This window comes from Bos grunniens, chromosome 10 (assembly GCF_055505025.1).
Source record: "Bos grunniens cultivar Pamir isolate PY7600 chromosome 10, Bosgru_T2T1.0, whole genome shotgun sequence".
Taxonomy (NCBI): Eukaryota; Metazoa; Chordata; class Mammalia; order Artiodactyla; family Bovidae; genus Bos; species Bos grunniens.
The window spans coordinates 81,248,725-81,257,739 of NC_141174.1; the positions used below are offsets into that span (position 1 = coordinate 81,248,725).

Sequence of the window (9,015 nt, forward strand, 5' to 3'; positions counted from 1 at the left end):
CACTGCAGGGGGCCTGGGTTCAGTCCCTGGTGGGGGAACGAAGATCCTGCAAGCCTCTCACTTTGGCCAGGAAAAAAAAAAAAAAGGATTCTCTCCTAGATCAAACTCTAAAAAAGTTTAAAGAAAAAAATCGGTAAGAATGATCCCAGGTGGGATGGGCAGAGAAGGGACAGGATGTGCTCCAAACACCCTAACCCCTAACCATGAGTGATCCTCTGTGATGTTTTCTATTCTGGTTCTGTTTTGTCTAGTTCTTTAACTTTTTGGCTATGGATTTGAATCTCAGTGCAGCCACTTATGAGCCGCCGTTTAACCTGTTTGAGGTTTTTCCTCATTCCTAAAATGCGAATAACAATATCAACTTTTGCTCACTGTGATGAAAATAGGAATCAATATAGATATCCCTAGCAAATAATAGGTGCTCCATTTGGAGCTACTGTGATTCATAAATGTATCCTGAAGGGGACTTCCCTCTTCCCTGGTGGTACAGTGATTAGGACTCTGACCTTCCACTTCAGGAGACACGAGTTCAATCCCTAGCCAGGGAAATAAGATCCTGAAAGTCACATGGCATGACTGAAATTTTTAAAAAAATAAATAAATATATCCTCAAAATTCCTGGAGAAAGTAATACCAAAACATCTGTATGCGCTTGACTGTATGTAAGACAGGCATGCATAAAAACACAAGTGCGCTCCTTGGCAGAGATACAACAGACATCTACACAAATCTTCACCCTCTCCTGCCTCCACGCCTTAGCGCTTTATTCCCTTTGACTATTGCTGCTCATCATTCAAGTTATGTCTTACAAATTCCTCTTTCATGAAGCTTTTCCAGACCACTGCAACTGAAAACTCTCCTTCCTCTGAATTGCCATGCTGTTCTATTTGAAATTATTTTTTTAATTGGAGTATAATTGGTTGACAATATTGTATTGGTTTCTGGTGTACAATGACATGTACCAGCCATATGTATACATGTATCCCCTCCCTCTTGAGCCTCCCTTCCAGCCACCATCCCACCCCTCTAGGTCACACAGACCACCAAGCTGAGCTCCCTGTGCTATACAGAGCTTCCCCCTGGCTGTCTATTTCACACATGGTGGTATATATATATATCAATGCTACTCTCATTTTATGCCTCTCCTCTTTCCCTCCTGTGTCTGCGAGTCCATTCTCTATGTCTATGCTTCTATTGCTGCTCTGCAAACAGGTTCACAGTACCATCTTTCTAGATTCCATATATATACATTAATACACAATAATTGTTTTCTCTTTCTGACTTACTTCACTCTATATGACAGACTCTAGGCTCATCCACATCTCTTCAACTGACTCAATTCTGGTCTTTTTTATGGCTGAGCAATATGCCATTGGGCTTCCCTGCTGGCTCAGTGGTAAAGAATCCTCCTGCCAATGCAGGAGACGTGGATTTCACCCCTGGATTGGGAAGATCCTCTGGAGAAGCAAATGGCAACCCACACCAGTATTCTTGCCTGGGAAATCCCATGGACAGAGGAGCCTGGCAGGCTATAGCCCATGGGGTCACAAGAGAGTCAGACACAACTTAATGACTAACCAACAACAACAAATGCTCCACTGTATATATGTAATAAATCTTTTTTTATCAATTTCTCTGTTGATGGACATTAGGTTGCTTCCATGTCCTGGCTATCGTCATAATCACTGGAGTGCATGTGTCTCTTTGAGTTATGGTTTTCTCAGGGTGTATGCCCAGGAGTGGGATTGCTGGCTCATACGGTAGTTCCGTGTTTAGTTTTCTAAGGGACCTCCACACTGTTCTCCACTGTAGCTGTACCAATTAAATTGCCACCAACAGTGTAGGCGGGTCCCTTTTTTCCACATCCTCTCCAGTATTTATTGTTTGTAGGGTTTTTTTACGTGATGACCATTCTGTTGAAATTAACTTATGAAACTTTTTCCACTTTCCTTTTACCTCTTTGCAGCATCTATTAAAATCCTGGTATGGGAACAGATAGAGAAATCAGTGGAATGAAGCAGAATCCAGAAGTAGACTCCAATACATATGGGAATAATAAAAATAATAAAGGCATAGAGGGATAATGCAAACAGTGCTGAGATAACTGATTAACCATTTGGGGAAAAAATTAAAATGGATCTCTATGTCACTTCCTATATAAGAGCAACTATCAGATGGCCCAAAGAGTTTAACAGACACACACACACACACACAAAACCACATTCAATAGCTACACAAAAACATGAGTAAATTATTTATGCTTTTGGAGTAAGCAAGGTTTTTCTAAACATGATCTAAAACTCAGAAGCCATAAAATAAAAGGTGAATAAATTTGATTCCATAAAAATTTAAAGCAGCTACCTCAAATTAAAAAAACATAAACTCAAAAGTCAAACTGGGAAAAATATTTGCCCCACATAGCAGTCAAATGGTTAAATTCCTTTCATGAAGCATTTATAAGAAAAAATGAAGCAACAAATCAGTTCAGTTGCTCAGTTGTGTCCAATTCCTGGCAACCCCATGGACTGCAGCACTCTAGGCTTCCCTGTCCGTCACCAACTCCCAGAGCTTGCTCAAACTCATGTCCATCGAGCTGGTGATGCCATCCAACCATCTCATCCTCTGTCATCCCCTTCTCCTCCTACTTTCAGTCTTGCCAAGCATCAGGGTCTTTTCCAAGAAGTCGGTTCTTCGCATCAGGTGGCCAAAATATTAGAGTTTCAGCTTCAGTATCAGTCTTTCCAATGAATATTCAGGACTGATTTCCTTTAGGAGGGACTGGTTGGATCTCCTTGCAGTCCAAGGGACTCTCAAGAGCCTTCTCCAACACCACAGTTCAAAAGCATCAATTCTTCAGTGCTCAGCTTGCTTTATAGTCCAACTCTCACATCCATACATAACTACTGGAAAAACCATAGCTTTGACTAGACAGACCTTTGGCGGCAAAGTAATGTCTCTGCTTTTTAATATGCTGTCTAGGTTGATCATCAGAGAAGGCAATGGCAACCCGCTCCAGTACTCTTGCCTGGAAAATACCATGGATGGAGGAGCCTGGTGGGCTGCAGTCCATGGGGTCGCCAAGAGTCGGACACGACTGAGAGACTTCACTTTCACTTTTCACTTTCATGCATTGGAGGAGGAAATGGCAACCCACTCCAGTGTTCTTGCCTGGAGAATCCCAGGGACAGGGGAGCCTGGTGGGCTGCCGTCTATGGGGTCGCACAGAGTCAGACACGACTGAAGCGACTTAGCAGCAGCAGCAGCAGATTGATCATATCTTTTCTTCCAAAGAGCAAGCGTCTTTTAATTTCATAGCTGCAGTCACCATCTGCAGTGATTTTGGAATCCAAGAAAATAAAGTCTGTTACTGTTTCCATTGTTTCCCCATCTATTTGCCATGAAGTGATGGGGCTGGATGCCATGATCTTAGTTTGTTGAGTGTTGAGTTTTAAGCCAGCTTTTTCACTCTCCTCTTTGGCTTTCATCAAGAGGCTCTTTAGTTCCTCTTCACTTTCTGCCCTAAGGGTGGTGTCATCTGCATATCTGAGGTTATTTATATTTCTCCTGGCAATCTTGATTCCAGCTTGTGCTTCATCCAGCCCAGCATTTCGAGTGATGTACTCTGCTGCGGCTGCTGCTAAGTCGCTTCAGTCGTGTCCGACTCTGTGCGACCCCACAGATGGAAGCCCACCAGGCTCCCCCGTCCCTGGGATTCTCCAGACAAGAACACTGGAGTGGGTTGCCATTTCCTTCTCTAATGCATGAAAGTGAAGTCACTCAGTCATGTCCGACTCTTAGCGAGCCCATGGACTGAAGCCTACCAGGATCCTCCATCCATGGGATTTTCCAGGCAAGAGTACTGGAGTGGGTTGCCATTGCCTTCTCCGAATATACTCTGATATAAGTTAAATAAGCGGGATGACAATATACAGACTTGACGTACTCCTTTCCCAATTTGGAACCAGTCTGTTGTTTCATATCTGGTTCTAACTGTTGCTTCTTGACCTGTGTACAGATTTCTCAGTAGGCAGGTGAGGTGGTCTGGTATTCTCATCTCTTTAAGAATTTTCCACAGTTTGCTGTGATCCACACAGTGAAAGGCTTTGGCATAATCAATAAAGCAGAAGTAGATGTTTTTCTGGAATTCTCTTGCTTTTTCTATGATCCAACGGATGTTGGCAATTTGGTCTCTGGTTCCTCTGTCTTTTCTAAATCCAGCTTGAACATCTGGAAGTTCACGGTTCATGTACTCTTGAAGCCTGGCTTGGAGAAGTTTGAGCATTACTTTGCTAGCGTGTGAGATGAGTGCAATTGTGTGGTAGTTTGAACATTTTTTGGCATTGCCCTTCTTTGGGACTGGAATAAAAACTGACCTTTTCCAGACCTGTGGCCACTGCTGAGGTTTTCAAATTTGCTGGCATATTGAATGCAGCATTTTCACAGCATCATCTTTTAGGATTTGAAATAGCTTAACTGGAATTCCATCACCTCCACTAGCTTTGTTCATAGTGATGCTTCCTAATGTTGTAGCCACGCGTTCTGGGAAACAAACTCACTCAGAAGGACGATGCAGATAGTGGAGTGCAGTTTATTACAGCGGCGGGCCCAAGGCAGAGTCTCCTCTTAGCCAAGGACCCCAGCCAGTTTTTCTGAAAACCTTATATACCCTAAGTGTACGTGCCCAAAACCACCTCCCCAAATTCCCTGAAACTAGTCTGAACAAAGGAAAAGAAAGATACAATTAAAGTTAACCCATGATTCATATGCCTTAAGCCTAGGTAGTTAACAGTGGACAATAATCAATAGGCCTGTGGTCATACCCCAATAAGCATAATAGAATTTATGATTCTATTTGGTTACACAGATAATTAGGGTATTCTTTTAGGCAACAGGGAGTCTAGGTATGAGCACTGGGGCTCTTCCATCCGGGGAGACTGGTTTTCCAGTTGGTATGTCATTTCCATAGATACCGGGCATTTAGCTCAAAGTCCACGGTCCAGCCCAAGATGGACTCCTGCTTTCAAGATGGAGCCTGTTCTGTCTGTTTCTTCCTTCCTTCTGCTCTCTTGATGCTCTTAACTCATAGTATGAGCATCACTCATAGGGATTTATTGCACCCTGGATTTCTGACCGCCAATTTGGGAGAACAACACCAACCTTTGGGTTACAAAGTTCATAATACCTTGTAAAATGCAGGATCCACAAAGCAGAACTATCAAGGCAACTATAACAGTGGTAAAAATAGTTTTCCACCAATCACCCTTCACCCAAGACCAAAGTCCAGAAAGGAATGTTTTCATTTGACATTGCTTTTACCTGGTTTGTCATGTCATCTAAAGCAGCTGATACATTGCCAGATAAATCAGGAATATGTACACAACATTCAACCTTAATAATAGCACAGGTCCCTCCTTGAGCAGCTGTGAGCAAGTCCAAAGCCATTCTATTTTGAATTACCGCTTTTCTCATTTGGATTTGTTCTTCATTTAAGGTTTGGATGGCTTTAGCATATGGCACCCCACTCCAGTACTCTTGCCTGGAATATCCCATGGATGGAGGAGCCTGGTGGGCCACAGTCCATGGGGTCACTAGAGTCGGACACGACTGAGTGTCTTCACTTTCACTTTTCACTTTCATGCATTAGAGAAGGAAATGGAAACCCACTCCAGTGTTCTTGCCTGGAGAATCCCAGGGACAGGGGAGCCTGGTGGGCTGCCGTCTATGGGGTCGCACAGAGTCAGACACGACTGAAGCGACTTAGCAGCAACAGCAGCATATATGCAGTTCAGGAAACAACAGTTAGAACTGGACATGGAACAACAGACTGGTTCCAAATAGGAAAAAGAGTACATCAAGGCTGTATATTGTCACCCTGCTTATTTAACTTCTATGCAGAGTACATCATGAGAAACGCTGGGCTGGAAGAAGCACAAGCTGGAATCAAGATTGCCAGGAGAAATATCGATAACCTCAGATATGCAGATGACACCACCCTCACGGCAAAAAGTGAAGAGGAACCAAAAAGCCTCCTGATGAAAGTGAAAGAGGAGAGTGAAAAAGTTGGCTTAAAGCTCAACATTGAGAAAACAAAGATCATGGCATCTGGTCCTATCACTTCATGGGAAATAGATGGGGAAACAGTGGAAACAGTGTCAGACTTTATTTTTTGGGGCTCTAAAATCACTGCAGATGGTGATTGCAGCCATGAAATTAAAAGACGCTTACTCCTTGGAAGGAAAGTTATGACCAACCTAGATAGCATATTCAAAAGCAGAGACATTACTTTGCCAACAAAGGTCTGTCTAGTCAAGGCTATGGTTTTTCCAGTAGTCATGTATGGATGTGAGAGTTGGACTGTGAAGAAAGCTGAGTGCCGAAGAATTGATGCTTTTGAACTGTGTGGTGTTGGAGAAGACTCTTGAGAGTCCCTTGGACTGCAAGGAGATCCAACCAGTCCATTCTAAAGGAGATCAGTCCTGGGGGTTCATTGGAAGGACTGATGCTAAAGCTGAAACTCCAGTACTTTGGTCACCTCATGCGAAGAGTTGACTCATTGGAAAAGACTCTGATGCTGGGAGGGATTGGGGGCAGGAGGAAGAAGGGACGACAGAGGATGAGATGGCTGGATGGCATCACTGACTCAATGGACGTGAGTCTGAGTGAACTCCGGGAGTTGGTGATGGACAGGGAGGCCTGGCGTGCTGCGATTCACAGGGTCACAAAGAGTCGGACACGACTGAGCGACTGAACTGAACTGAGGAGGGCCTGTTTTGTGAAATTAGTCAAGGTTTCTACTTTAATCATAATATCTGTTGTCCCTATAAAAGGTACTAATAAGGCAACAATACACTCATACCACTGAAACACAGACCTTGTCCACCTAGCATGTAAATAAGGTAGATTTACCGGAACTTGTTGTAAGTTAGGCTTTTTGCTGCCATGGGCAAAAGTGAATCCCAGTGTGCAGTAGCCTACCCAGCCGATTGGTAACCAAGGCCAAAGGTTAGACCCACAAAGCCACTGGGTTCCGTTAGGCACCACCCAGCGGATTCCAGGGTTATATTTCCAATCAGAGCCTGGCCAATGGATAGACTGGTTGGGGTAGTATGTACCTCGAATGTTCGTTTACATTGTTTGGGGGATAGATACCCCATATATTTTAGTTCTTTTTGGTCTAATGGATGGTCACCAAACCCTACCCTTTGTTCTTTTTGTTCCCAGCATATAGCAGGGGGAGTCATTAATTGACCCTTTTCTGAGGTCATCCAGAAATACTCATTCCAGACTTGGTAGAATTGTTCAACATACCTAGTGGCCTGTCCTCCCTTGCTGGACAGGGAGCTTTTTCCCTTTTTGTTCTTTAAATATGAGGTATAGGCTTTTGTTACTTCTATGAAGCTGGTGTTTACATCAAATGTAACCCCATGACCCGAGTCTACTGACTGTAGGTCTGGCTTACACCTAGAGAGCAGGGAGAGGTTATGATTGACAAGAGAAAGGAAAGTCTCTTTTTGTCATCCCAGAAAAGAGAAGAGTGGTTCAAAATCTCCTTGGTGGAGCAGTAACACCCACCAAGGAAGTCCATCCATCACAGACAGAGGCACAGCCTCACATACATAGCAGTTGGAGGTGTTGTGGAAATCCGCGTAGGAATGTGTCCATGAGATGAAAACATTGTCCTGAGTTGAAACGGAAGTTAAATTCAAAATCACGTTGATGAGGCCAAGTGGCAGGAGTTGATTATGCGGCTTCATCCTGAAGGGGCTCGTCAGGGATCTTCTTTTCCTTCTTCTTAAGGATGATCTTAGTCTCTTGAGAGTAAGTGGGGTCCCTTTGTGCAGTCCACTCAGCGTTTTCTGGGTCTGCATGGTATGCTCTCTTCACCCTCATGTGGTGGATTCAAGGAGTGATACCTGCAACTTTAACTGCAGTAGGGCTGGTTAGAACAACAGTATATGGACCCTTCCCATGTGGGGCCAAGGAGTGGCATTTCCAGTCCTTGATGCACACCTGATCCCCGGGCACAAATTCGTGATCTGTTCCCCAAGGGGGAACAGCACCCTTTCTTGTACAAACTTAGTTACCTGATTTATTACCTTACCCAGCTGTTTCATCTGCTATGAAATCTCCTCTCCTCTTACCTGAGGCAAATTTGTTGACACCTGTTTTATTATGGGAGGGGCCTCCCATACACAATTTCATGAAGAAAGTAGCCATGGGACCGTGGGGTCATCCTGAGTCTGAGCAGAGCTGTCGGAAACAAATCCACCCAAGAGCGCTCAGTCTCTATGATCCACTTGGAGAGTAACTTGAAGTGTCTCTTTAAGTGTCCGGTTGGTTCCTGCCACCATCCCAGAACTCTGGGGCCTATATGCTGTGTGTAATTTCCACTTGATGTTTAAAGTTTTGCTTACTTGTACTAAATCAGCTACGAAAGCCAGGCCATTGTCCAATCCAATGCTAATAGGAAATCCAAATCTGGGAACTATCTCCCTAAGCAGGCACCGGGCTACTTCTGATGCTCTTTCAGCTCAGGTAGGAAAAGCTTCCACCCATCCTGAGAACATATATACCATGACCAGCAGGTAATGGTAGTGTCGGTGAGGCTTCATTTCAGTGAAGTCCACTTCCAGGTATTCAAAGGGCAGCGTGCCTTTTAGCTGATTCATATGCCTTAAGCCTAGGTAGTTAACATGGACAATTATCAATAGGCCTGTGGTCATACCCCAATAAGCATAATAGCATTTGTTCTTCTATTTGGTTACACAGATAATTAGGGTATTCTTTTAGGTGATGGAGAGTCTAGGTACCCTGGGGCTCTTCCATCCGGGGTGTCTGGTTTTCCAGTTGGTATGTCGTTTCCATAGATACTGGGCATATAGCTCAAAGTCCATGGTCCCACCCAAAATGGAGTCCTGCTTTCAAGATGGAGCCTGTTCTTTCTGTTTCCTCCTTCACTAAGGCCCACTTGACTTTGCATTTCAGGATGTCTGGCTTTAGGTCATCGTGGTTATC

At 44.0% G+C, this 9,015-nt stretch overlaps 1 pseudogene across 1 annotated transcript; it reads right to left on the minus strand.

Annotated features, from left to right (window-relative positions):
- Window positions 1-6,768: 6,768 nt before the first annotated feature.
- On the minus strand, window positions 6,769-7,975 carry LOC147365158 (endogenous retrovirus group PABLB member 1 Env polyprotein-like; annotated as a pseudogene). Its single transcript, XR_015135190.1, has one exon. The product of XR_015135190.1 is annotated as an endogenous retrovirus group PABLB member 1 Env polyprotein-like (transcript).
- Window positions 7,976-9,015: the final 1,040 nt, after the last annotated feature.